This window comes from Ammospiza nelsoni, chromosome 3 (genome assembly GCF_027579445.1).
Source record: "Ammospiza nelsoni isolate bAmmNel1 chromosome 3, bAmmNel1.pri, whole genome shotgun sequence".
NCBI classification, from domain to species: Eukaryota; Metazoa; Chordata; class Aves; order Passeriformes; family Passerellidae; genus Ammospiza; species Ammospiza nelsoni.
In genome coordinates, this window is record NC_080635.1 from 11,229,606 (window position 1) to 11,257,172 (window position 27,567).

At 36.2% G+C, this 27,567-nt stretch overlaps 1 protein-coding gene and 1 long non-coding RNA gene across 15 annotated transcripts in view; one reads left to right on the plus strand and one right to left on the minus strand.

Annotated features, from left to right (window-relative positions):
- NRXN1 (neurexin 1) overlaps positions 1-27,567 on the plus strand; it is a 682,260-nt gene that overhangs the window by 100,218 nt on the left and 554,475 nt on the right. The window lies entirely within an intron of this gene.
- On the minus strand, positions 13,216-16,263 carry LOC132071306 (uncharacterized). The gene is made up of 4 exons (XR_009418089.1): positions 16,126-16,263; positions 15,510-15,562; positions 14,152-14,259; positions 13,216-13,419 (listed from the first exon to the last, which is right to left on the minus strand). It is a non-coding gene; the product is annotated as an uncharacterized LOC132071306 (long non-coding RNA).

Here is a 27,567-nt window from a genome sequence, read left to right on the forward strand (position 1 = left end):
AGAATCACCAGGATGGTGCAGTCTCACATGCACAAATCTTTTATTGCTACTGACTGAGATACAGAAAAGATTTATAGTTTTGGCCAGCCTAGGCTAAGTGGGGTGTAAAATGATTTCCTTTCCAGAGCTCAGAGGCTCAGGACCTGATCTGTTGTTATAAAAGTCAGTGAGAAAGTTGAGGTGTGCTGAATGAGGTGCTACCCAATGCACTGAGCTTGTTGGGTCATCTTGTAATCAAGTCTGAGATTCCTTTCTAGCTGTTAAATGCAGCCTTCTGCAAATGTTAGGTGAGTGTCTAGATTTGCAGATCAACTTTCAATGATTTAATAACTTCCTTAAAGAAAACAAGTGTTAGTTTACAAGGTAGGATTGAGGGAAAATGCCTTACAAATCCATTGAGAATTTGCATAGGAATTATATTATCAAATGTCAGCTGATAACTACTTTGTTGTATGATAATTCCAGCACTTATTATGAAATTATTTGTGTTGTCATCAAGTTTTCAGTTGTCTTAGAGCAAGAATGCACATATATCTGTGTGATGGTGGTCAATAGCTGGACAATGATCTTAGAGGTCTTTTCTAACCTGAACCATTTCAATGGGTTTTATGTATCAAGATAAGGACAGAGATTGCAAAACCAATATTTTTCCTCACAACTTTACTTCTTTGTAATCTTCCATGGAAGTTCTACTGTTCTGTGTTTTCTTTGGAGGGAAGAACAAAATACTTGATGCTCTATATCCAAGCCTTCCTGTTCAGCTGCAGGAAATGCTCCCACTCTCATAAGTATGGTTTCAACCTGCAAGCGTGGCACAGAATGAAATTTCATAGGGTTATTAGATTTCATGCTTTATTAAATCTGGAGCCAGATTTTTCTGTAGCCAAGCAGGACAAGCCTGAAGTCCAAGAGAGTGGGGCTGGAAGTGCAGGAGAAGATATGGGAAGTCCAGTGTGGTCAAGTGATGAAAGAGGCTGTCAGGGATGGACCACTAATTTCAAAAGGCACCTTTCTGCTAGGAAGGAGTCCTCAACAGACAGAAGATGCTGGAGAGCACTAGTGGTGAATTCCTCTGTGGTGAATCCCAAGCTGTCAGAGCAGTTTTGTGGTGCAGATATGTGAGCAGTGGTTTCTCCACAGTGAGAAAAGTTCTCATAGTCCATCCCTTGGTACTAACAACTAATTGCTCTAAGTATGTGAGAGAGTAGGCAGTGGTATTATTTACTGTAGAGGAGTTGGATATAACTCTAGAAAAGCCAATATTCTGCCATGAAACAAGCTACTAATTTGCTTATGTGGTAAATTGAGAGTGCTGCTCTTACAATTGAATTATTCGTAGGAAAATGGAAAAAAGCCTCACCTGCTCACCTTCATGCAGCCCACAGATATTATTGGCAGGCCGATGTGGTAGAAATTTGTTTTGTGTTCAGAATTATAGTAATGAAAAGGGTCATCAATATAGCTAATATTACTATTGATTCAGTATTGCTTTTTTTTTTTCCACTTGCATTACTGCTTTGCCATGATCCATCTCTCTTGTGCATTCTTTGTTCTCCACTTCTAAGAAATGAAAATACACATCCCTCAATCTATGTCTTGAAGTAGTCAATAGCTGCTGAAGGAATGTTTTAACTTTGGCCTTTAATGAAAGTCTTTTAAGACTTTGAGCTGTGACAGACTATGTCATTAAAATACACTTTAATTTGTGGTATAATTTATAAAAGTGTAGGGGGTTTACATGTTTATAATAAATGGATATATTTCTATCAGTGTGAAAAAAGCAGTAGATTGAATAGTATAAAAGTCAGTCACTAATTTTGTGGTTATATAAATTCCTATTTGAAGCTTTTAATTGAATTAATCAGTTTAAAATCAGATTACTCAAACACAGCGAAACTTCAAATGTATTGACATTTGTTCTCTCTGACCTTTATGGAGTAAACTTGACAGTATTTTTAATCAATAATTTGGCTGTGAGCTTGTTTCTTAGTTAAGCTCTGGAAGGGCAATATCCCATCCTTACTGATGTCTATGGCAAAATTCTTCTTGACTAAAATGAGGTTTGCAGTTCAGTCTTTCTGTTTTTGATAATTTAAAGTCATACACCTTACAGAAATTTTAAAGAATGATTCTTTAAAATTTTTATTCATATGGGAACTATATAGGAAGGAAATTATAATTTAGCACTCAACTACTTGCACAAGCATGCAGACACTACCCTAGTCACAAAAATAGACTAAGTCATAACTCAATGGCAGAGAATAAATTAGATGATATTGTGAAGATATCAAATTCAGCATGTAGTATAAATAATTTCTTAACCAAAGCTGGTAAGCAGTTAGTATTAATTATTGTATTTAAATCAGAACAAAGGTGAGGAAACAATACTGCATTGTTTAAGAAGCAATTTTAATATGAGCAATACTAAGAAAAATTTGCTTTCAGAGCTGGGAATGTGCTGTAGTTAAGATAAAATTGCTCAGACTCATTTGACCATTGATTCTGTTTTTCATCATGTTCTCTTACTGAAAAAAGCTGTAGTCAATCAAACATGACCGTTGTATGATGCAAGGAAAAGCATAGATGTGCTAAGTAGATTTTAAACATTATTCTGGTTTTGGTTGCTGTAAACCATAAACTTCTAACTATTGCACTTTGTATGAATAATCTTTGTTTTTAAAGACACATTATTTTTATAAGAAGAAATATGTGGTTTTGGTGTCTGAATAATTTGATCCTAAGGCACAGGAATAAAAAAATATGCTCTGAGGCTTGCAATCTAAAGCCAGCTTGCTATATCTGACATTTATCTGCCCCTATTCAATTTTGCTCTGGGGAGGACCAGCAGCTCCTTGATTAATTTACAACTGCTTCAATATGAAATCTTAGTCATGGCACTGTGATGGCAGGTCAGCAGCAATACTCCTTTCAAGGTGCTGCCTTGGAAAGGCTGGAAGGCTATGGATGTCACTTACAGATTTTTTAATGTTATTTTTCTCTACATTCTGTTGAATTCTTTTTTTCCATTGCTCATAATCACGTTGAGGAATGAGGTCTTAGCCACGCATTTATAAAACTCTATGTTCATGCGAGCAATTGGAGAGCAAGAAAAGGGCAAAAGAGCCAATGGGTATATTTTATAAAAACTTACTCTGTTTCATAAATTCTACTAGCAGCAAAGATCTAATTCAGCTGCTGTCAAATTTTGGGCCACCTCAGAGGTACTCATGAAGAATGATGTAACTTCAAATGTCCCATTAGCCCATCAAAGGATTAATGGGAAACGATGCTTCTTGAGGAAGGCTCTGCATTGCTTCTTTCTTGCTGGGGTGAGTCCCAGACAGCTGGCTAACCTGTGTTAATAGTCTCTTTTCTGTCGCCAGACTCCTGTGAAAAGGTGTAGGAAAGCTGGAAAAGTGCTGTCATGTCCTTATGACACATGGCATAGCATCTGTTTCATTTTTCCCCTTCCTTGTGAGCTCACCTGGAATTCAAAAAGCACTTACATGAGAAGATGGTTCTGCAGATAATCCTGACTTTAGTTTCTGTCTTTATCAAGACTATAATATTCTATACTTGTTTGCAAATGCCTTGTCTAGTCAAATTATTCTCAAAACCTTGGTTATTTCTGAATAATATTAATTGTAATGGTGACATACAAAGATATTTGCCTAAGAGACATGACTGTAAGTCACACTAACCAACAAGCAAAACCTTTGAAACCAAGCTTCATCTGGGTGTATATTTCTGTTACTGACTCCATGCTTGCATTCATGGTCTTATACCCTAATAGGGAAAAAAAAAAAAAAAGTTAATTTTATGCTACAATTTCATGAGAAGAAGGCTACTTGTGAATTTTCAATATATTCACTAAGCCAATATCGTGCATGTTCTGACATTCTAAGGTCACTTAAAATATCTTTCTCTAGATTTATATGTGCTGTACAAAAAAAAAGCCAAACAAACATTAGGAAAAAGAAGACCTCATCACAGTATTTTAAAGTTTATGATTCATTGCAGTTCACATATTTTAGTACAATTCCATTCTAGATTTTGTTTTGTATGATTTTTCACTGTAAGAATGACATTTAAGGGAAAAAGAAAAAAGGAGAGATACCATCCTCTGTGCAAGAAATCTATTTTAAGCCTCTTTCTTTCTTTCTTTCTTTCTTTCTTTCTTTCTTTCTTTCTTTCTTTCTTTCTTTCTTTCTTTCTTTCTTTCTTTCTTTCTTTCTTTCTTTCTTTCTTTCTTTCTTTCTTTCTTTCTTTCTTTTCTTTCTTTCTTTCTTTCTCTTTCTTTTTCTTTCTTTCTCTCTTTCTCTCTTTTCTTTCTCTCTATCTTTCTCTCTTTCTTTCCTTTCTCTTTCTTTCCTTTCTTTCTTCTCCCTACGTAGTTCACAGAAAAAATGTTTTGATCTTAGCAAGAAATCAGTAGGCAGAGCCATTCACAGTTAGACATTCTGCAGAAAATAACTTGAATCAAATTAACCTGGAGCACCTGCTGCAGTTTTGCCAGGTAACCTTGCTCTCAAGCAGGTTTTAAGTATAATAAATTATATTTATGTGGTAAAAAGCAGTGCCTTGTGAATTGTTAAAGATATACTCACTAGGTTGCACTGTAATCCCCTTTGTAATCACCCGTTAGTGTATCTTTTATGCTTTGAGATTACAGGGTTTGATTTCAAAAAAATGGTGGTCATACTGTTTTTATTACTTTTACTTCCAAAGGTCATGTTACAGCTGTCAAAAATAAGCATAGATCTTGGTATTAATATTTTAAAACACAGTGTCGGCAAGCCCATATTGTTACTCTCCCCATGGTAATTTAAGGTTGGGGAGCTTTACTGATTAAACCCTTCATTTTAATTTTCAACATTTGCATTTAAAAGGTAGCTCCTTTGACTGGTAATAAATGAGGCATTGGTTATATTTAATAACTCCTATGCATTGTGGTGTCACAGCAGACCCACAAGATCCTACATGCTGTCACATTTAGGATGATAGATTTTATAAAACTGCGTTGCATAAAGATGAATCCTTTTGTGCTACCTTGTAAGGTTGCCATGGTGACAGAGCACTGCTTCATGGGAATTTCACTTTTCTGGTAATGTTAGATACTGAACCCAAAGCTTCTTCTTTAGATTGTTCTTAAATCTCACTTTTAATACATTTTGTAGGGGCTTTTAATTCATATTTTGTATCTTTATTTTCTCAGAAATATCTCCTATAATGCTGTCATAGGTGAAGAGCTAAATGTTGACTTCCCAAATGATGAGCATGGTAGACACTTGAAATATTTTGGGGTTTTATGTTCCATGCCAATGCTCCATTTGATAAATATTTAGGATGTGTTTTGCAATTCCACACTTTCTCTGAACTATAAAAAGAAAGATCTCAGACCTCTAGCTATGGGAATATCTCTATCATGGGAAAACATTACAGATAATATGCTGTAGACAGATAAACCCTATATTTCTTTTTTAAAATTGTTTTGTTAGCAAAATGCATTGGAAAATGGTTACAAAAATGTTTTTAGGTCTGCAAATAAAGCCACATTTTTTTGTGGCGTAATTGTGCATTTCTCTGTAGCAGGTGATGTATTTTTATCATCCTGTTTGCATAAGAAATCATATGGGAACTCCAGTTGATCTGACATTCATAACCCACTGATTTTCTTTACCTTTACAAATGAAAATGACTGACGTGGAAATCCTTATTCCCTGCCCTAATCCCTTATTCCTGAATGCCTGGCTGTGGATTGTTCACTGTGCTGAATCAGCCAGAACTATAATGTTCTCAAGACACAGCCAACTCCTTGGCATATGGCAGAAAATATATACATGGATATAAGCCCTACCATTTGGTACCCAGTTGGAGCTCCCTAGCTATGCTAATGAAATTCATGCAACAGGAATACTTTTCTGGTGGAAGGATCTCTTGCTGTTTTCAGATGAAAACAGATAAAATGAAGTGCTTTCCTGAGAAGAGTGTTAGAAATTGTTCTGCACGTTCTCCAGCCCCATTCACATTGAATGTTCCCCCAGAGTGCTGCAGCATTTGCTCAGAGCACCTTGGGGAGAGCCTGGCAAACATCTCAGAAATGACTGAGCCAACTGAGGATGGGTGCTGGAGGATGTGAGAGCTGTTTTGCAGAGAAAAGAAGAAACCTCACAACTTTATAAAAGTTGTAAAGCTCGGTATGTTTATTTACGGCGCCGGACACATGCGGAGAAAACTCTCCTCAAAAGGCATGTGTACCTCTGAGAACTTCAGGTCTCCTTTATCCCCCTCTCAAATACATATGCATACAGTTTCACAGTAGATTCATACATATTCATTTTTATGGGTTTCGTGTGACTTTTACTACTAGTTCTTTTTTATCAGAAAGAATTCTGAGGTCAGGCTGACTTGCCCTTACAGCAGTCCCTGTCTCTCTCTATCATCTTCTGTCTCCTCCCCTTTAACTCTGTCCTTCGCTGAAGTAATTTCACTGAGCTTAGGCCTTGCAGTCTGGCTAAATAACTACGATTTCTAACCACAGACTCAACTCAAAAATGTACATTTCACCTAAATTAAAATGGATTTCCGTCCTGGAAAATTTTCACTTTGCTTCAGAGCCTCTTCCTGCATGGGGAAGGATGGCACTGTGCTCTCTGCTAATTAAACAGGCTTTCCTTTCTCTCTTGCTCCCATTTGAAACAGTCTTGGAACAAGAGAGTGTGAAAAGGCCAAAAAAAGGGAAGCCTCAGGGGGAATAGAATGAAGTGAGGGAAGACCTTTGTTTCTCATCAACTTGAAAAATTTTAAATCTCTTCTATCCAATATTAGTGTTTAAACCTATCTACAAACTGTCCTGCTGCTAGTGAAATCCTTCATTGCCTGTAAACCTGCCTGCTGTCCTCATTTTCCTAAACTTGGCAATAAGATTTACTTGGACCTGTTGTGCTTGATGTCTTTCTCCCTTAAACTAAGTAGCATTTCAAATGTTTGCATCATGTTGCTTACATGAAGAACTAAAACCTTAAACCTGTTCAACAGACAGCTTCCTCAATATCCTCTTTTCTTCTACATTTTTGGTTTTTTCTTGGTGTAGTCTTCTTATCACTGATAGTTTGTGTAAGAAGAGCAAGAACTTTTAAAAATATTTGTTTCTTTGAGTGAGAAACTTCTGATTTTGTTATTTTTCTTAAAAGCTACAAAATGTCACAATGTGCTCTGAGATCACCACAGATGCAAAAAATTTTCCTGTTCCACAAATAATAGGAATTGTTCTTAATAATTTTTAAGAATTAATTTTTAACTAAAATTCTAAAAGCGTCTTTTATGGAGAATATGAAGCTAGCAATACTTTTGTTTTCATATTTTATAAATAGCTTAAGCTTCAGCATTTTTCTCCAGACTATCACTGTCTTCAAAAATGTAATATGATTTCAGTAAATTGTCTATAAAATGTGTAATTAATAGTAGATTCCATTATTATAATTAAAATCACTGCATTCTCAATAGTAGATTGGGAGACAAGGTGGTAAGGAAGTGTTCAAAAACTCTACCACTCCTATTACTGTGCTTATTCTAAATAATAATGATAATTCCCCACTCTGTGTAAATTATTACCTGTAGAGAACCTCATGTCCTGAAATACCTTTTCATCAGGAGAGATTTTAGTCCTTCTGGAATCTCCTAAAATATTGTTAACATCTTTTTCTCTTAAAGAGGGAATGTTCCCCTGTTCAATATGTTCAACATGCACAATGCATGTGATTTTTTTAAATCTACTGCAGTAGATAGAAGACCTGAAGACTCTGCTCCTGAGCCTTCTTCTCCATCATAATAGAAATTCAGGCAATATTTGGTATAACAAGCTATACATTGTGATCAGAAAATCTTCTGTTGCTATTAGCACTTCACTTCTGTCTGATAAAAAATGCTTTTTTAGGGAGATGAACCAATATTCTCTCCCTGCAAACCAGAGAGAGAAGACAGAAATTTTTTTTAATAACCAACAATTCTTAGTGTCCTAAATTATTCCCAATTGATTGTTTTAACAGAAGCACATTTTTTTACATACATGAAAAATCACTTTCACTTCAGATACAAGCTGTAGCCAGGAATCCTGCAATGTTATCATTCTAAATAAAGTGCAGTGACCTCTAGTATGCAAAAGGTGAAACGCTCTGATAACACTCAGATTTGTGTCTATTTACTGTGCTGACTCACTTCTTCTGTGCAATCTCCCTCTTGCATCCCTGTTAAAAGGAAGTCAAACTCTGCAAAAAAAAAAAAAAAAAGATTAAATTCTTCCCCCTCTGCCTGACGAGGTGCACACCAATTTCTTTCAAAAAATTAACAATTTTTTTTTACGAGCTGATTTTTCACTTTGAACATGCAGACAGGTATTCTGTGGCAAGAATTCTGTAGGATGCTGCTGGATATTTCTCATAAGCAACACTAAATTGTCGGAGAATTTGAGTGCTCTTCTATAACTCTGTACCATTGATTCATTTATTCATTCAAATGCAATTTGAATAAATAAATGCAATAAAATAAATACAATTTGCCTCAGTGTTGCTTCAGAAACTCACATGAGCAGCATCATAGCTAAAGCCCTTGCAGGGAAGGAAAAAGAATCTAGAATAAGATTCTTTGGATAGTTTCTTCCATAAATTAATGTTATCTTTCTCACATGTCTGAGCAGGGATCAGTAGTAAATAACTATTTTATTATAAATTAGTAATATTTATTCTATTAAAATAATAAAATAATATTAATAAAATAATAATAAAATTATTTATTCTAAAGTAGTAATAACTATTCTTTGGATAATTTCTTCCATAAATTAATGTTATCTTCCTCACATGTCTGAGCAGGGATCGGTAGTAAAGAAAACCAACATCTCCCAGGAGAGAGAGCTCTGTCCTCTCTCTCATATAACCTAAAAATAAGACCTAAACAATTAAGTTGAGTTAGAGAGGAGATATATTTATTTTACAGCACATTTGTCTGAAATAAATTCATTTTATAGTACATTCCTCAGTTTTCATTTCAAATAATGTTTGGCATATAATGTTAAGTCATTGATAAGGTACTCTGAAGAGTGATTCTACATTATTAAATACATTAGAAAAACAAATTGCTTTCATTATTAAAGTCATTAGCAAAGCAAATGCTCACAGTATTTCTATTTTTTAAATGGGAATGGATACTTATATATTCTGTGCAAAAAGCAGTCCAAAAATAGCAACCCTTTAAAAAAACAGTCATCTTAATAGTAATTAAAAAAGCTTAATGAAACAGATTTTAAAGTTGCTGGTTTGGGTTTTTTCAAAAAATCTGTTACTTATAGAAAACCTCTCCTTCTTAAACAGTGCACACTAGTTAAGGATCTGATCTTTTTTCACCATTTCCAACGTTAATCTCTGCTCCACACTGAAGACAGCCAGACTAAGGGCAAACATTCCCAGCTGCTGCTGCAAATTGAGTTAAGAACTTTGTTCTTTTTCCTGTTTTTGCATTTATTTATTTAAATGTAGCACTTAGAGTGGAACAATGACCCTCGTAGGAGCACTCTCAGGTAGAAGTTTGTGTAGACAAAGCATAGATGTTTCTTTGATTCTGTCATCTAAATTTGTTTTTTACTTTGTTGGTTCCTTGTTAATAAGAGTTTGAACAAAGATATAATGCTCCATGTTGAGCCTATGACCTTGAGCTTTAATTAAATTAGGAAAGTTCTCCGAGTGGTTTTGGAGGTAAGAAGTAGGCCAAGAAAAGCAACTAAAAGTTTGTTTACTAGGTAATATACTGGCTTCAGAGGTAATTTTTTACCTTTAGGAACCAGCATAAGTCCATAACTGAGCAATAAAATTTAAAAATCTTTATATTTGCTTTAGGCCTTTGTCATCAAAATATAATTTCTCCTCTGTAGGAGTTTAAAAACTTTTTTTTTCTTCTTTTTTTTTTTTTTTTTTTTTAGTCCCATACAAACTGGGTTTTCAGAACTTTCTGTGAAGTGACGCATTTTGTCGATGTTGGCTATTACGGAAATAGCGTTGATGTGAGATTCATTGAATCATAATCAAAAAAAGGATACACGGCTACAAATCTGGCTGCAATCCGGAGCCTTCTTGGGCCACATGCTCAGCCTGAGCATCACATGTGCTGCAGGGACTTACCTCATCACACTGCCTTGTAGAATTGGCTGCTGCATTTGTAAAATGCACCCTGGCTAGAGGAGTTTGCTAGGACAATTCTAAATTCAGGATAGTATGATGCATGGTAGGTATTTTCTAGAATATGTCATTTTTTTTCTGGGAGGCTCTGACTTTAGAAATAAGCTGAGTGTGCTGTAGAAAATCACCTAAATATGTGTATGAAAGACAGGGACTCTTGAGAAGTCCTTGAAAGTGTATGCAAACCTTATTCATTTGTGCTTTACTTAAGGTTTTCTGAGATCAGAAACCAGAACGTGCAGTGGAAAACACAGAGCTCTGTTCTAACCCACTTTAACACTGACCCACATTCAATGGCTGTGACAAATGAAATGACATTAATTTAGCTTTCCAGGGAAGAAACACAACTTTCTTACTCTGTCATTCCCCTCCAAAAGGTATTTCTTTACTTTTGTTATGACAATTTACCTGTGTTGTTTTCTGATCTATTTCTATTAATTTTAATAATTAATCCAATTTATATATTATATACCAATTTCAGCTCTCTACAAGCACCTAAAATGAGGTTGTAAAGAGGTTTGGTCCCTTCTCCAAAGTAAAAAGCAATAGGACAAGAGGAAATGGCCTCAGGTTGTGCCAGGAGAGTTTTAGATTGGATATGAGGGAAAACTTCATGGGGAGGGTTGTGAAGCACTGGAATAGGGTGCCCAGGGAGGAATTGAGTCACCATCCCTGAAGGCATTTAGGAGTGCTGTAGGTGGGGCACTTAGGGAAATGGTTTAATTAACAGTTGGACTAGATGATCTTAAAAGTCTTATTCAGCCTAAAAGTTTCTCCAGTTTGAAGAACTTTTATACCTAATTATATTGCTGTATATTTATTTTTATTTAATTACTATTCAGAATAACTAGGAGAATGCAAATATTATAAATACCCAATGTCTCTCTTTGTGAATATTAGGAGACATTTACCTTCCTTTTTACAGTGGAAAAAGTCTATGAACCTTCTCACACTTATCTGAAAATGTGAGAGATGATGTGAGAACAGTCTTATTTCCAGAGTAAGAAATCTTTCTAGGCTCTGAATAGATGAGGGTACTGTAATATATTTAGGATGCTGTTGGACTGAGTTTGTAGTGATAGAAAACAAAGAAAAATTCTGTAGGTAAATGTGACCTTGCTTCTCATTTTATGACAATCAGGAGTTTCCACATAACTACAAGTATTCAAGTGTCCTCTGACTGCTTGTAATTGCAGGTGCAGATACATTGAACTTGTTTTCCATTTTCTCCTTATGTCCCACCTTGTTCACACTGAGAACCAGAGCAAAGGCCTTCTCTTGCTCCTTCCCTCCATATCAATCAAGCTCAAGCATGAAAGGCCAGAATATTAATAAAAAAAAGCAGCCAATTTTGTCCAGGATCTTTATGGCCCTACATAATTAATCTAATGTGTGTTATAATTATGTCTAGCTACAAAAATAGAAAGTAATAGGGTGCTATTTTTTCCCAGTGCTGAAAATGCATTGAGGTCACTGTGTTCTTTCAAGGAAAGGTCTGTGTTACTTTTTCAATACCTGGAAGAGAGTTGTGGTCATTTCATGGAATCACAGAATGTTTGGATTAGATAGGACCATAAAGATGAATTAGTTCTGCCCTCCTACCATGGGCAGGGGCACCTTCCACTAGACCTGGCTGCTCAGAGCCCCATCCAACTTGGCCTTGAACGTTTCCAGGGATGGGGCATCCACAGCTTCTCTGGAAACCTGTGCCAGTGCCTCACCAGCCTCACAGTAGAGAATTACTTTCTAATTTCTAATCTAAGCCTTTTTTTGTTTGGCAATTTCTTGGATTCCTATTTAAAAAAAAAAAAAAAAAAAATCCTATGACTTGAAAAAGTTGTGTTGGTATCATAAATCTTATACATTATGTCCTAAGGTGTTGAACCAAATTGGAGACTCTTCCTGTTACCTGGGCCAACAGATGCTATAGACAGCTGCAAAGCTACTTCTAATAAGAAGGATTTGAATTGACCATGACATCTGAGTACATTTTTCAGCTATATCTTAATAACTGTTTGCATTGACATCTACCTTAGGAAAAAAATAGTAGCTTTTACTTTATTTCTTAATATACATTTTGGATTTTAAAAGATATTTTTTAATTCCTAGTCTATGGACTAAATTACTATTTTGATGAAGCAATTCACAAATACTTTTATAGAACAGCTGGGATTTTTGGCATGGTCCCTGCTGACAGTTCTTAAGAAATGTGTATCGCTACCCAAGATTTTACATCTTTTGAGGTCTTTTTAGGATCAGGCTGTTGCAGGCAGACAAGGTGTTGGTGTGGCTTTTCACCCAAAACTAAACTAACTTCTTTCTTTCCCTGTGCCACTTCAATATTACAATATTATTTTTTTTTTAATAAATATATAGCCATCCTTATGTGAACTTTTGCTGAGACAGCTCTATATATAGTGTTGTATGATATTATTTCAAGTCATGCATATTTTATTTATATCTTTCCTAACTTCAAGATCCACAGCCATATGTTTCAGCCATATATCAGCAGGGCTGAGCATCTGCTCTCTGCAAAGATGAAGTAGTTTCAGGGGAAGCTGCAAGTGATAAAACCCTTTTCAAATCCAAATTCACAGAATCACAGCACAGTTGGTGCTCGAAGGGATCTGTGGAGATCTGGTCCAGCCCCTCCTGCCAAAGCAGGTTCACCTACAGCAGCTTGCTGGGATCACTCCCAGCCAGGTTTGGAATATCTGAAAAGAGACTTCACAACCTCTCTGGGCAGCTTGTTCCAGGGCTCTGCCACCCTCAAACTAAATTTTTCCTCATAGTCAGGTGGAACTTTCTGTGTTTCAGTTTGTGCCCATTGCTCTCTCTTCTGTCACTGGGCACCACTGAAAGTAGTCTGGCCCAATCCTATAGACACAATTCTCTACCCCTAAGAGATTTGATAAAGTCCTGTCTCAGTCTTCTCCAGCTTAAACAGGCCCAGATCCCTCATCCTTTCCTCCACTCCCCTTACCATTTTCATAGCCCCCTTGAAGAGGGGATCCCAGAATTGGACACAGTGTTCCAGGTGTGGTGTCACCAGCTGAGAGCAGGGTCAGGATCACTTCCCTTGATGTGCTGGCTGCACCCTTCCTCATGCACAGAATTTGTCTGTCTCATTTCATTGCTTAGAAATTCCATGTGAGCCAGCAGGATAGCAATGAATATCTTCCCAGATATGGAACTACATTTAAAAAAAACCAAACATTTTAGAAATAATGCAGTGATCCAGGCATTAGTAAGCTGGAGCTACAGTTTGCTGTCTCACACAGTCATTCAGATGTCACTTACAGTCTAAATCATCTCAGGGCTATGTGGCTGAATCTTAACTGTAAATCTGTACCCAAAACATTAGTGTGAGTTATTATCACAATAATTATTATTATGAAAGGAAAAAAGGTGGAGCTTTTTGGAACCACATAAAGAAGCATTAGTGCTCTATTAGTCCCCTCAGCTGGGGTACCTAAAGATCCCAGACTAGGATTTGGCTAAAAATGAAGGAGTAGGTGAGACTGCCTCTAGCACACAAGTGTGTGGAAAGCTCCAGAGCCAAACAGAAAGCTGAAATCCTATTCAGGATCACTCTTAAGAATGAAATTCTAAACAAAAAAATCATTCTTTAGGACATCATAGTCCCTATTCAACTGTTAGGACAGTGCAGTCCCCCTCTGCATATGTCATCCTGTGGCAAGGATGGCTTTTGCAGACGTAAACCAGGCAGTCAAATCTATTTCTATCAAATTGGGTTCTGTCTTAATGTAAACCTTTCCCCTCTAGGACTATATTCGTTTGCATGTATGTTTATTTTTATTTGCTCCAATGATTTGTGGGAAATTAATGCATTCCCCAGCTTGATTTTTAGTAAAGATAAAGGTGTATGCTGAAGAAAAACCTGTACATCAGGGTTAATATTTACCTCATTTACAAAACTATGGGGCCATTTGGAGCCACTCTCTTTCAGGAAAAGTACTGCCAGTTCAGCATTATTTTTTCATAGCCTGTTATAAATCTTTGATGTCCAGTTCTAGAGAGAGAGAAAGAATGGAAAGCATTTAAAACTACATTCTGCATTGTGGTCTTCAAAAAGACTGGCTGCTGCAAAAGCAGAATTCAAACAACACATGAGATATAACCCCTGTGGAACAGATGATGTGTTAAAGGAAAAGTGCTTATTGTGTGAACCAGGTCTTGTGAGATTAAACAGTTAAGGAGCTTTTTATTTTTAGGCCTTCAGAACTTTGGGGAAGCTCTCTTAATGGATACCAAAATGTGAATTTGGCCCCCTGCTGAAATTTCCCCAAGTTTATCCCTACCACATTTTGCTTCAGATGAGCCTACCTGTGTATTAAATGCACAAAGACCTCTCTGTTTGGGTTTTGTTTTTTGATATCCACTCTCTAACCCCAATGGTTCCAAGACCTGACTCTATGCTAAGAAAAGATAATCTGATTTTGATTCTAGGTGAGACAGAAACCCGAGAAATTTCAAAATTACTTCTGGGCTCTTCGTTTTAGTCCTTTGTCTGCTGAGGTCTAGATTTGGCTTTCCAGCTTTGTTCATTGGAGTAGTGGAAGCTGAGATTGTTATGGACCACATCTCCTAAATGGGAACTACTTCCTCAGCTTCATTTCCCACTTTTCTATAATATAAATGTGTTGAGTAAAAAAAATCCAAAACAACAAAAACTGCAACTCTCTAGCTCCATGTTAGAAACATTTTTCCAATTGGAATTTGTACTATAAAGACAGTTGGCCACTACAGGACTTTAATTACTTGGGATCACCACCAGTTAAAGCATCATTGATTGCTACTGAAATTACATTTACGGCCAAAATTAGGATATTGCTACTCCCTGTCACAAACGGATTTCTTTAATCCAGTGAGTCCAATGTCTTGATGTAAATTATTGGCTTATAATTCAATTATAAAAGAACTAATAAAGGTGATATAAAATGCTGAAAGACAGATTTAATATTGGAACTGTTCACCAATTAAATCTGTTCCCATCTCTATGCCTTTTCCCTTGAATATTCAGAGAGATATCCAAATTGTTTTCACTGGCAATGTTAGTAATCTTTACATGAGCTTTATAGAATTGTAATACTTTATCCTTTGCTGAAAACGTTGTGGGCAGAAAGGAACAGGGGATTTTTGTGGAAGAGGAATGTACAAAAATTATTTTATTTGCTTTAAAAATCCTGTCTGTTTTGAATGAGTTTCCCTTCTGATTTAAGGGCATTTTAGGGAGATTATTTATTCCTTTCTAAAACTTACCTGATATAGTGACTTTCAATAATTCATCTCCTTGCCTCACATAATCAAATGACCTGTAATGTAAGCATTTAAACAGAAATTTAGATTGCAAAGTAAGTTCAAGTAGCCATGACACAAAGCCGTTAATGTCCTTTTGCTCATTGGCATTTCCAACTCCTGAAGATTTTAGCAAGGGATCATTTAACTCTGCTTAAAAAATTGTCTGGGTACTTCTACATTGTGAAAAAGATCAGAAACTTCCTGACTGTTATATCAGGACAGTAAGCAAAATATCATATAGAGATACTGGCACAGTTCCCAGAAACAACAGGCCAGACTAAGGAAAAAAAAAACACAAAACCCCCCCTGCTTTTCTGGAGAAAATCTTAGCTAGTTTAGACACAAGGAATCACTGATGCAGATAGCTCCTTCCCATTCTTGACTAGATAATTCACTTTCATCTCAAGGAGCAGATGGGAGATACATATATACCCTACATGCAGCACAGTTTGGAAAGGTTTTAAGAAAAAAATTATACTGGGGTGTTTTCAGCTACATTTTCCAAGACTAGAATTTCTGATTCCCGTTTATTTTACCACACATTGGGAGGATTTAATGTATGCTCAAAAGTTGATACCTTTAATCCTCTTTCAGGTCACATGCAGACTCTTCTGATAGCTTCAAATCTGGGGTTTTTTTTCCTCCAGGTTAATAAATTTTGGTGTATGCTCTTCAGTTTGCATCATGCATATGCCCAGTAATTCCAAAAGAAATCTCAAAAAAAATCCCCATTCTTTATGTGAACAATTTCATATTGATAATGAAGATGAATTTTTTATACTACTGCAGCAATTCTAAAGCACAAAATTTGTTCTGATCAATCATTAGTCAAGACTCACAGCACATAACTCTGAGATAGGAGAGTGAAGGATATATTAAAAACAAAAAATGTAGAAAACTGGGACATAATAAGTATTGAATCTGGCATCCTACCAGTACTGGACATTGCCTTCTGACAGCAAAATCTGTATATCATCTATAAAATTATTGCTGAATCGGAATTATTTGTTGATGGGAACTCTTCATGTCTGCTTTCAAAATCTGCAGAAGTTCTGACTAGGGGAAAAGAGAATTGCTGAGGTTAGAGAGCAGCTGTAGGGTGTCAGATAGCAAAACCAGAGCGTAGCAAAGGTTCTGCTCCCCATTTTTGAGATGAAAAATAGAAACTGCTTGTTTTTCTTCTCTGTAATGAAGTTAATTATTCAGTACAGATGCCCTGGTCACCTCTTGAACAATAATATGTCTTCCTTCATCCCTAGAGATGCATTTTTACTACCTCAAAAATTTTCCAATTGTAAATTACAGCTGCAGTAAATCCTCACTGTTTCCACATAAACTCATGAAAGGCAGCTCTCCTGAGCAGCATCCAACTTGCTAACCTCTCCAACAATTTGTCTATTACAATTTCAATAGGAATTATCTTCATATTGTGTTTTTACAGTCTCCAGAATAGCTTGAAAAGATGTTAAATTCCCATATTGCAACAACAAAAATTAGTTCATCAAATAGCTTTAATTTCCAATACTCTCTGTACTTTTTGTGTGCTTTCTCAAGCTTGTTTACAAATGTGGTAGATCAATATTATTTTTTAGTTAAATTGGTGTGAGAAATGATTCCACAAATTACCCTCTCCATTATATTATCTATGTCCTTTTTTTCATCCCTCAGACCATAATTTCAGCCTTTTAACCTTGGAGTAGAGAATAAATGTTATAAATTATGTTCTTCAGACAGGAAGGTGTGACAATCTGTAACTAGCTTTGGGCTTTTATTAATGGTCTTTTTCTTTAAACTCTGAGGACATGGTTCATTGAGAAAAGGCCAAATATTAGTCAAAGAAGGGCACTTCATGTTGCTTGAAACCAAAGGTGAAAGTACTTTCCTTTTTTTTTTCCAAACTGAGCAATAACTATGAAAAAATAAGGGGAAAGAAGAATTATTTTTATTTTGTTTTTTGAAAACAGAAAAATCCTTGTTGTCTTTAGGGAAGAAAAAAAAAATTGCTTTCTTTTTCTTGAAAATGCTATAATATTTTGATTGAGAGAGGAATATAAATACCATAAGGACAAAGACTTCAGCTGCAGAGCAGGCTGGTACCTTTTTTTGATAATTATGGTTTCAGCTGGAGTTGCTGGGTCTGCACCAATTCACTCCAGCAAACTGCCAAGTCATAAATATATTACAGCTTTGTTGGCTTCCATTACAACTTCATTGACCTTTAGCTCGACAAAAAACTTTTTTTAACTAAGGCCTTTTCTGCTTTTCAATTAGATATGTTTGTCAGTTTTCCCTTGATATGTGTGGCACTGCAAGCAGGTTTTTAATTTCTTTTAGAACAAAAGCAGCATAAAACTCTCCCAGCTGCACAAATGGAAATAAGTATTCAATTTAAAGAGATGTTAACTAGAGATGACACAATCGACCTTTGTTAAATGTGCTATCTCTCTTCCCTAAGTGAAAGTGAATGAGCCATAGTGGTCAATTATCTCTTCATAGTGACCAATTCATTGGTTGTTGACATTTAATTTGATGTACAAAAGAAAACCTGTAGTAAAAAGTACATAAATATCAATAATCAGGTTCACTTTGTTCTAAGAACAATAATTAATTGAGCTTTAATGTGATTTTTTTTCTTAGTATGGGATCCACATGTAAATTTCTATCAGCAAGTTTCACCATTTCATAGCTACATTGTCCCTCTCACTAATCAGCATTCTCAGAAACTCTCAGGGATTTGATTTGTTTTTCTCCATCTATCCTGTATTTCTTTTCAGTCTAAAATTACAAGTTATATATAAAAAAAAGAGGATTTAACTTCTATAAAGTAATGTAACCCAAACCTTTGCTTGCAAAACATGGGAACTAGAAACCTCTATACAAACTGTTAGGTAGATGTTAAATGGCTCCTTTAAATGGGTAAAGCTGGTTAATTAAGTTTCAAACTGCAAATAAAAAGTGCATATATCTGTTAAATCCTATGTCTTATTCAACCTTATTTGACTTAAATCTTAAGCTTAGTATTTAGCAAGTTGCTGACTTATATTATGTTGACTCCTGTAGATGATGGATTTGTTTATAACCTTTATAAAGTTGTGCCAAAATTTTATATTAAAAACTTATTAACTTTACTGTTACAGTACTGGAACAATAAATTAAAGATCCTATTGAGACAGATAAAAACATACCAGATTGTCCTAACCTGATTAATTTTTGAGTGAGATCCTCATTTCAAAAGAATTTTATATTTTTATATATATATATACATAATCCTATATGAGGAAGTCCCTAAGTCCTTAATTAGCCAAGTGGTAATTATATCAGAAAAATAATTTAGTAATATTTTTATATTATTCCAAGATTAGCTGAACTCCATCAAGCAAAACTGGCTTGTCTTTGCAAAGCTCACAACACATTTTTTCTTAAGAAAATTGACATTTGAAGATGAGAAGAAATGTACATCCAAAAAGGCATTTCCATGAGCACCCTCTGCACTCACTGACTGAGGGAGGAGTTCTGTTAAAGTGGATCTCACTGCATCCTCCCACATAAAGCAGAGAAAGTGCTGAAAGTATTTAAAATTGTTATTGTTATCATTACTATTATTATCATGTGATTATGGTTATTCTAGTGCACTTTTTTTTTTTTTTGCTGCGTTAAAAGAAGCTTCCATCCTTTCCTAGCAAAATTGGCCTGAGCAAGGCACATAGATTGAGCAGACAACTGTGGAGTGCAAAGAGGTCACTTAGTAAAATCAGGAAAATAAGATTTTCTTTTAATGCCCAAGATCTTGATGCCAGTGTTAGCGCATAAGAAGTTTTAGCTTGCAGGTCCAACCAAATACATTATTATATTTCCACATGCTTGATGTTAATTAATTTTCTTTAATGTTCTGAACACCTGAGCCAATCTGCTCTACAGCCCCACTGGGAAAACAGCAGAGCTCACAAGAAGCAATGGAAGAACAAAAGCAACCTGTTCCTTTCCCCACTGATGTGGGAATTGCAAAATCAGGCTTTTTCTCATCCTTTTTAAAAGAGTAGGATCTAAATTCCTGTAATCTTCTTTTTCTTCATCTGAGCCATTTCCACCTAGAATGTACCTAGAGGCCATCTGAACACTGGTTGAATCTCTTCTTGGAGCTGGAACCTTGAAAATGCACAAATAAACTCTGTAATCATTATAAACAATTTTTTCATAATGGTGTACTGAAATTACCCTCAAAGGGTGTGCATTATGCCTCTTTATTTGAATGCCATCCTTTTAGTTAGTGTCATGATAAAAATGGCACACAAATTAAAAATTAAAATAAGTGAAATTATGTCTTAGAAGAGGAATAGAGATGCATGATAAAATGGATATTCCCAAAGCAAACTCTAGGAATGGATGGATGTGTTCTAGGGACAGACTTGCCAATCAACAAGGATATGCACAGAAGAAATCTCAGTTGTACCATAAACAGTAAAAAATTACAGGGGATGTGGTTAATTATTCTAATGGCTTAGTGACTTGAATACTCTGGGGATGTGATTTCTCAATTAAATACACTCCTCAGGTTGCTGCATTGTCACTTTGAAATGTCACTGGTTTTAATCCAAGCAGTAATTATTCCAGGATTATACTTTGATCAAAAAAGACTGGAAGGTAATGCCTATACCAAGGGAAGTTCTTCCCTTTCCATAACCTGTCCAGTTGCCCATCACATCTTTGGGAATTACTGTCGCCCTGTACTGTACCTGAGTCAGACAGCTGTTAAGTTTACCCTTCAGCAACCTTAAATGTTAAATTACCTGTTCAAGAAAATAAGTTTTCATCCAATATTCAGAGTTTATGTAAATTTGACAGTCTTTTATGAAATTAAATATAAAAATCCAAAGGATCATTTAAAAATGTGTAAGTAAACTTTAAAAAACCTGACTTTTTTAATTCATAAAAAATCAAAATTAATATTGATTACCTGACATGGGATTTTTTTTTTTAAAAAAAGCAAAACTAAACCCATCCAAAATACTGGTAATTTTAGTGGAAAAACTGTGTATTTTTCTCTTTAGATTATTACTTATATTTTATTATTTATATCTGCAGTCTGAAATGGAGTACAGAATTTGAAAATAAATAAGAAATTTAAATGGATATATTACTACTTTGAGTATTAGCTAATTTTGAGCTGTAGATTGGAAAAAATATTTTCATCAACAGGTCTTTTGAAAATTCTTTTCCATAATATGTATCAAATAAATACACATTATCACATCAATTGAGGATAGCCCCAGGTGAACCCAGAATTTTCCATAGGACAGGAATCTGATTGTGTTCATCTCTGGGGATAAGATCATGTTCTTGTTTTCATACACTTGACAATACTCTCAGAACACCTTTGAGATTTCCAAATAGGTTATTAAGTAGCAGGTGGAAAAGAATTTTTTTTCAAAGACAAAATTTGTAACAAATTCTTTTATCTAGAAAGAAATGCAAGAAGATAATTTTAGATAGGGCAAAGTATTTTGTAAAACACTATTTTTAACTAGATGATGTTCATGGTAGAGGATATAACTCCTAGCTAGAGATGTATATTCCTCTCCAGTGTCATGCTTATTGGACTAATCTTCATAGTAAAAAATTACATGTTTGTCTTGCTAATTCAGCTTACTAAGGAAATTAAAGGTTAATTATCTCTTATGCTTTTGAAGATGAACGCATGAAATCAATGCAGGTATTACCTGTCTCTCCTGAAAGTGCCTGACAAAAGAATACTCAATATTGGGTAAAAATGTTGTTGAAATTTGCTTGTGATTTTTTTGTACTCTGATCATTTGCTCTTGATCAGAACATGAAGAATTAGAAAGCAGCCTAAATAGGTGATTCTGAGTCTAAATAGGTGATTCTGAGTCTAAATAGGTGATTCTCCCACAGTGTTCAGTGTTGGTGCAGCCTCACCCCGAGCACTGTGGGCAGTTCTGGGCCCCACAATTACAGAAGGACCTGGAGGTCATTGAATGCATCCAGAGGAAGGCAATAAAGCCCATATAGGTTAGTGGGCTCCAAGGAACGCCCTGTGAGCAGTAGGGAAGGGCTTTGGACCTGTCCAGTTTGGAAATAAAGGAGACTGAGGGAAAACCTCACTGCTCTCCACATCTTCCTGGGCTGGGGAAGTGGGGAGGGAGGAGCTGAGCTCTTCTCCCTGGTATCCAGTGACAGGATGTGTGGGAATGGCTCAAAGCTGCCAGGGCAGGTTTAGAGTGGACATTTCTTTATGGAGAGGGTGGTCATACACTGGAACAGGCATTCTAGGGAGGTGCTCAGTGCTCCAAGCATGCCAGTGCTTAAGAAGCATTTGGACTTTCATTGCTCTGCCATTGTACAGAAATGCAAATTAACATTTACATGTTGAGGTAACAACATGTTGCGTGATGTTTTAACATCTGCAATCAGGTAAATCATTTTCTTGATTGAAAAGATGTTTTTTGTAGATTTAAGGTGAGTTTTTTGAGTACAAGGCAAGTAGTTCATTAGCTTTCCCTAATTGGGGAAACATGAACATGAGCTACATACATCTTATCAGCAGTCAGTTTGCATCCTCTGCTGGGAAATTAAATCCTCTGATGTTTGCATCAGATTGCATCACTTTATGGAGGTAAGACTGTAGACACCACATAGAAAAATCACCTGAAGCTATTAACAAAAAAGGTCATGATTGATTTTATGATTATCCTGTTCTTATGTTCTTTATGATTATCCTATTCTTCAATATTTCTGTGACTATAAGGAAACAGCTTATAACCTGTTGAAAAAGCAGGTGACTATATGGAAACAATTTATAACCTGTTGAAAAACAGCTTAACCTGCTGAAAAAGCAGTATAAAACATTACAGATAGTTGCTGTCCTATGCAGTTGATTTCATTTCATCAGAATGTACACCTTCAGCATAATACAGTGAGTAAATGATACATGTATTTTAAAAAAAGCACAACAATGTTGGTAAACAGCATAGCAAATACAGAACTATTCATACTGCCTTCTTCAACCCTGCTTCAAACCATAATCTGATACCCTGGCTCTTTACCTGGAGACAAAATTTTAGACACTTAGCACTCAGTCAGTTCTCCTATTCTAAACATCATACAGAATAATTAAATCAGACAGAAGTTTAGTGGAAGAAAGACTGAGCAGCTCCTTCAGACAGATTGAAACAAAGGAAATATTTCACAGGTACCATGGCACTTGTAAAACTAATGCTGACATAGCCACAAACTGGTAAGTCTAATGCTAAAATAATACCTACTTACATCTGGAATAGTTTCTATCCTGGTACAGCCCTCAGATTATCATCCAGTACTCACTTTTGAGGTAGGTTGTGATGAAGTTCCAACAAGAACTCCAAGAATAATTAATAGAGACTTTAGGGCCTTGGGGAGCTAGCTAAAATAACAGAAGTGCAAGGAGCATTCCCCTCTATTTTTCCTTTTGGGAGGAATGATGAGGGAAAAACCAGCAAGAGCCAGCAGATCAAGATGTGGCTCTGAGCCTGGTGCCAGCAGCAGAACTTTAGATGTTTGATCATGGATTGGTGTCTCTGCACAAGAGCAAATCCATCCATAACAGATGGGCCCACCTGACCTGCTGTACTCATATTGTTGTTATCGTATTTCTAGAGCCCCATACCTTCTGAGTGGCTTTCTCACAATCAGCTCCGCACAGCAATGCTGCTTCTCCATCACAAATCCTCCAAGGCTTTCTCTGACCAGCCAGCCCACCCCCTTTTATCCCAGTTATCTTCATTAGCCACCGCTGGTGCCCAATTAAGGACAGCACAGCTGCAGCCCATTTAGAACAACTAGGATTGGGGCAAGGGCACTTATACAATGCATAGATTTTACTGAGACTCATAGGCCACTTATACAATACAAATAATTCACTATGGCTCAAAGGCCGTCTATACAATACATACTAAGATTCAATGGCTGCCTATACTGACCCAAAGGGAGAGAAGGATATTTGTAAAGAATTTATCAAGGTTCACTGAGTTTTGAACTAAAAATTAGGAGGGGGAAAGGGTTAAAGGCAGGATCAATAGAGATAAGCATAGAGACAGCATGCTTTGAGTGCTATGGAGGTCCCTCAGTCTTGTCTCAGTAAATTGGGGGCAAGGAGATCCATGTGGCAGCAAAGTCCCAAGGGTTATTGATGTGCTAGAAACCATGGAAACACCTGACAAGAGCCATAGGGATGAAGGCTTCTCCCTCCTAAAAGGAGGTGGAATCAATACCCTCAGTGAAGTGTTTCTCCACCGATGATCACAAGAGAACAGGAGGAGCTGGAAGCCCAGGAGAACTGTGCCATGGGTGGGCATGGTAGAAACATGGTGGGATGAGTGACACAGCTTATAAACCCTCCAGAAGGGATCAGCAGGGAGGGAAGGGCAGGCAGTGGGGTAATTCTGAATGTTGGGAGTGTCTCAGTTGTTTCAAGATGTTTTATGTGATGATAAGGTCGAGTATTTATGGGTAAGAATCCAGCAGAGGGCCAGCAAGGCAGAGAATCCTGGTCTGTTACAGAACACCCAACAAGGCTCAAGAGGCAGATGAAATACTCTTATTAGCAGCTGGGAGGAGTGTCATAATTCCTAGCCCACATTCTCCTGGGGGGCTTCAGCTTAGCAGGAAATACAACACAGCAGAAAGGAAACAGTCTATGTGATTAGATTTTTCCAACCTTTAACAATTCTATGTTTCTAGTAGTACTACCTCAACTCCTCAGCCTTTTATTTTCTGTCTTTTACTGCTTCTATGCTGTAATGTGGTGCTCAGAGTGTTTCAGAAATCTGGTCTTTCCCTCTTGTTTTCAATCTGTTTGTGGAAGTCCACACTGCTCTGTGTTTGCAGCTTTTTGCTAGAAGTGGCTTTAATTCCTCTCCAGCATTCAATACACACTCTTGCTGAAAAAAGCAGTGAGTTCTTCAGTTTGTTTTGCATTTTTAAAAGACAGTTCACAGATTGCATACTATGGAGAAAGGCATTTAAGGAATCACAGAAAATAGGCAGATTTTTCACGTGGTAACAGCACATCATCTGGAAGCAAATATAGCTTTGATATAATTGTTGGTTCCATTTATTCCTCTGAATGAAGCACTATCATTTAGGTGATGTTGACCAGCTAATGTTAATTACTATAATTGATCAGGATGTTTAAAAATTTTAAAAATGTCCTCTCCATGCATATATTTGGTGCATGCTTTTTTCACATTGTGTAATTACCATTAGTGGGTGCAAGCAGGCTTCTCAAATTATGAACAAATAAGCTATCCTAGAAAAATTTGCAAACAGATGAAGTGCTTAAATAGGTGCAGACTGATAGGAAAATCTGCAGCCTGATTAACCACAGTTTTTGCTGAAAAAGCTCCATTCTGAAGTGCTTAGAAACCAGAGGGTGGGTCAGAACAACAGAGACCTTGGCAAGCCCCTGCCTCTGTTCTCAGGGGAAAACACATCTGGAACAAGGCGTGGAGCAGTGGCAGGTGCCTGCAAGGAGCAGAGAGGTTTCTGTGCATCAGGTGAGGGACAGCTGGGCATGACAAGTGTCCTAGCACTGTTCCCAGTGAAAATGCAGGTGTTGCATCTCAGCTTTACAGAGTCAGGTGTCTGCACAGTTTTCTGTGAGGCATTGATGCACCTGAGGCTGGGTGTCTCTTACTTAAAGCCACCTCAGGTGGATTCTTATTGCTTTCCAGTTGCTGCTGTGATGGATGTACAGCTGTGGAGAAGGAAAAGAGTGCAGAAAAAGAGGAGGGGAAAGAGAGAGCAAGGGAGGGAAGGTAAGGGAGAGATGTATTTAAGGACAGAGAGAAGGAAAGCTTATTTCTCTATGTCTTGATATCCATCTTACTGGTCTCCTCCTGGGAGACTGAAAAACCAGCTAGAACAAGAACTTGAAGGACAGATGGCACAGCATAACTCTGCTGAAAATCTGTTCTTAGTTCTCTGATTCAGCCTTTGCCCAATATGTGTTGTTCTGAGAAGTTGTAGACTGCAGTTTAACTTACAGTAATGACAATTATTGTGTCAGGAACATGCATTTCCAAAAGTTTTTTGAAGCAAATGCAATCAATGGGGTTTTAAAGCTAAAATTAAGATGTAACCCAGAGTGCTCATTCATATTTTGGGACACAAATACCTATATTAGCATAGTGGATTTAGAGTCAATTATTGTTATAGGTAAAAATCAGAGGGTGATGCTCAAGATTCATGTGTGCAAGCAAGCTGTCCTCAAAACAGGTATGATTATTTTCAGACCTGGGAGGAGCTTTTTGTGATATTTAGATCAAAACCTACATGCTCCCTAAAAGATCTGAAGGTTTTTCCTAAAACTTTTCTTCAGAGATGGTGTCTCCAACTAAGGGAAAGGATGACCAGCAAAGCAGACTAGCATTGACAAAATAAATGGGGGTGATGTGGATGTCAAAAGTTCAGAAGAAGAAAGATCTTTTTAGGGCTGGCCAGAAGCATTAGGCATACAATATTTTGCCTCATTAAAATGACAGACTTTTCTTGTCTATCTTTACTCAAAACTGTGACTCCAGTTCACTCAGTTGAGTGGAAGACACAAAGTTGAGACCATAACAGGATGGTTTCTGCTAATGTGGCTGTCTTGATGTTATGTTTTTCATAATAGTTAAGAAGTAGAACAGCTTGTGTGGTAGCAAGCTCAAGTAAGTGCTGTAAACATGCTTTCTGTAATTGAATCTTATTAACTTTAGTTCATATTCAACATAATTAAGCAATTCTTTTTTGCAATGTTGTCATATCAGTCAAAATCATCTATTTTTAATGAGTATCAAAGCAAAATTAATCTAAAACTGTCTGTATAATTTGGCTTTTTTTATTGTTGTTTCAGGTTTTCTCTTGCTTTTTTTTTTAAGAGGATTTATCTGGAGTGGAAAAGATTAGTTTGAAACAATGGTCTTTGTTTGACATGAGTTTGAGTGACTTTTCTGACTACAGGGAAATTTGTAGTCATGTAGCACACATTAAAGTTTTCAAAGGTGTTAAAAGGTGTTTTCTGAACTGGAGAAAGCATGGTAGAATTCTTCCATTAAAAAAATCTGAGTCAGATTGCTTTTCTATAAAGCAAACAATTGTCTTTTACCCCACCCATTTTCCTCCATCTCAGCCATTTTTTAAAAATAAAAATAATTTGAACTACTAAATCTTTGAAAATAACTGGTATCACCATTCTTAAGAATGGTTTTAACCCTTAAGAGTTCATAACCCTAAAGTTGGTAACCATAGGGTCAGTTAAATGCCTCAGCTTTGCATTAAAAGCATTAGGTTTGCAAAAGGCACCAATTTGTCAATAATTGAAATATGTATGGCAACTTTTCAATGATGGCAACCAGTCCAAAAAAGAATAATTTTGTTCACTATTAAGTAAATAATAATGGCATTACAGAATTCCTTTGATACTTTTGAACCCTGAACATAGGAGCCAGCTGAGATGTGGGGTAAAATTGTCATTGTGCCTCAGTGAAGCCAGGAACTTCAAAATCAACCTCCTCATGTAGAGAGTAGAATGACTCTTGTGTGTGTCAGAGCTACTCTACTTTACAATCCTCTGGGAAACCCAGTGGCTGCTTTTAGCTGAAGAATTGACTGGGTGCATTTCGGTACTTTTGAAACAGAACATGATAAAATTTCACTTATAAATCCATTTCATGCCTTAGCCATTCATTATTTATATGGAATTAAATATACATATATATATTATATATATAAAATATATTTTATTCATATAATGTACTGTATTATATTTACATATTATATACACATATCTATATATATATATAAACTCTAAACTCTATTTTAAAAATCTACTTTGAAGTGGAGACTTGAAATCTGGGGTTTTGCCAATTCTAATCTCCACTTTTTTGTTTTGTTTTGGGTTTTTTTGGTCTTTCTTCCTTAAAATAGTAAGAAGGAGTTAATTTCTCAAATGTCATGAGAAATTTTGAATATCTACACAATTTAT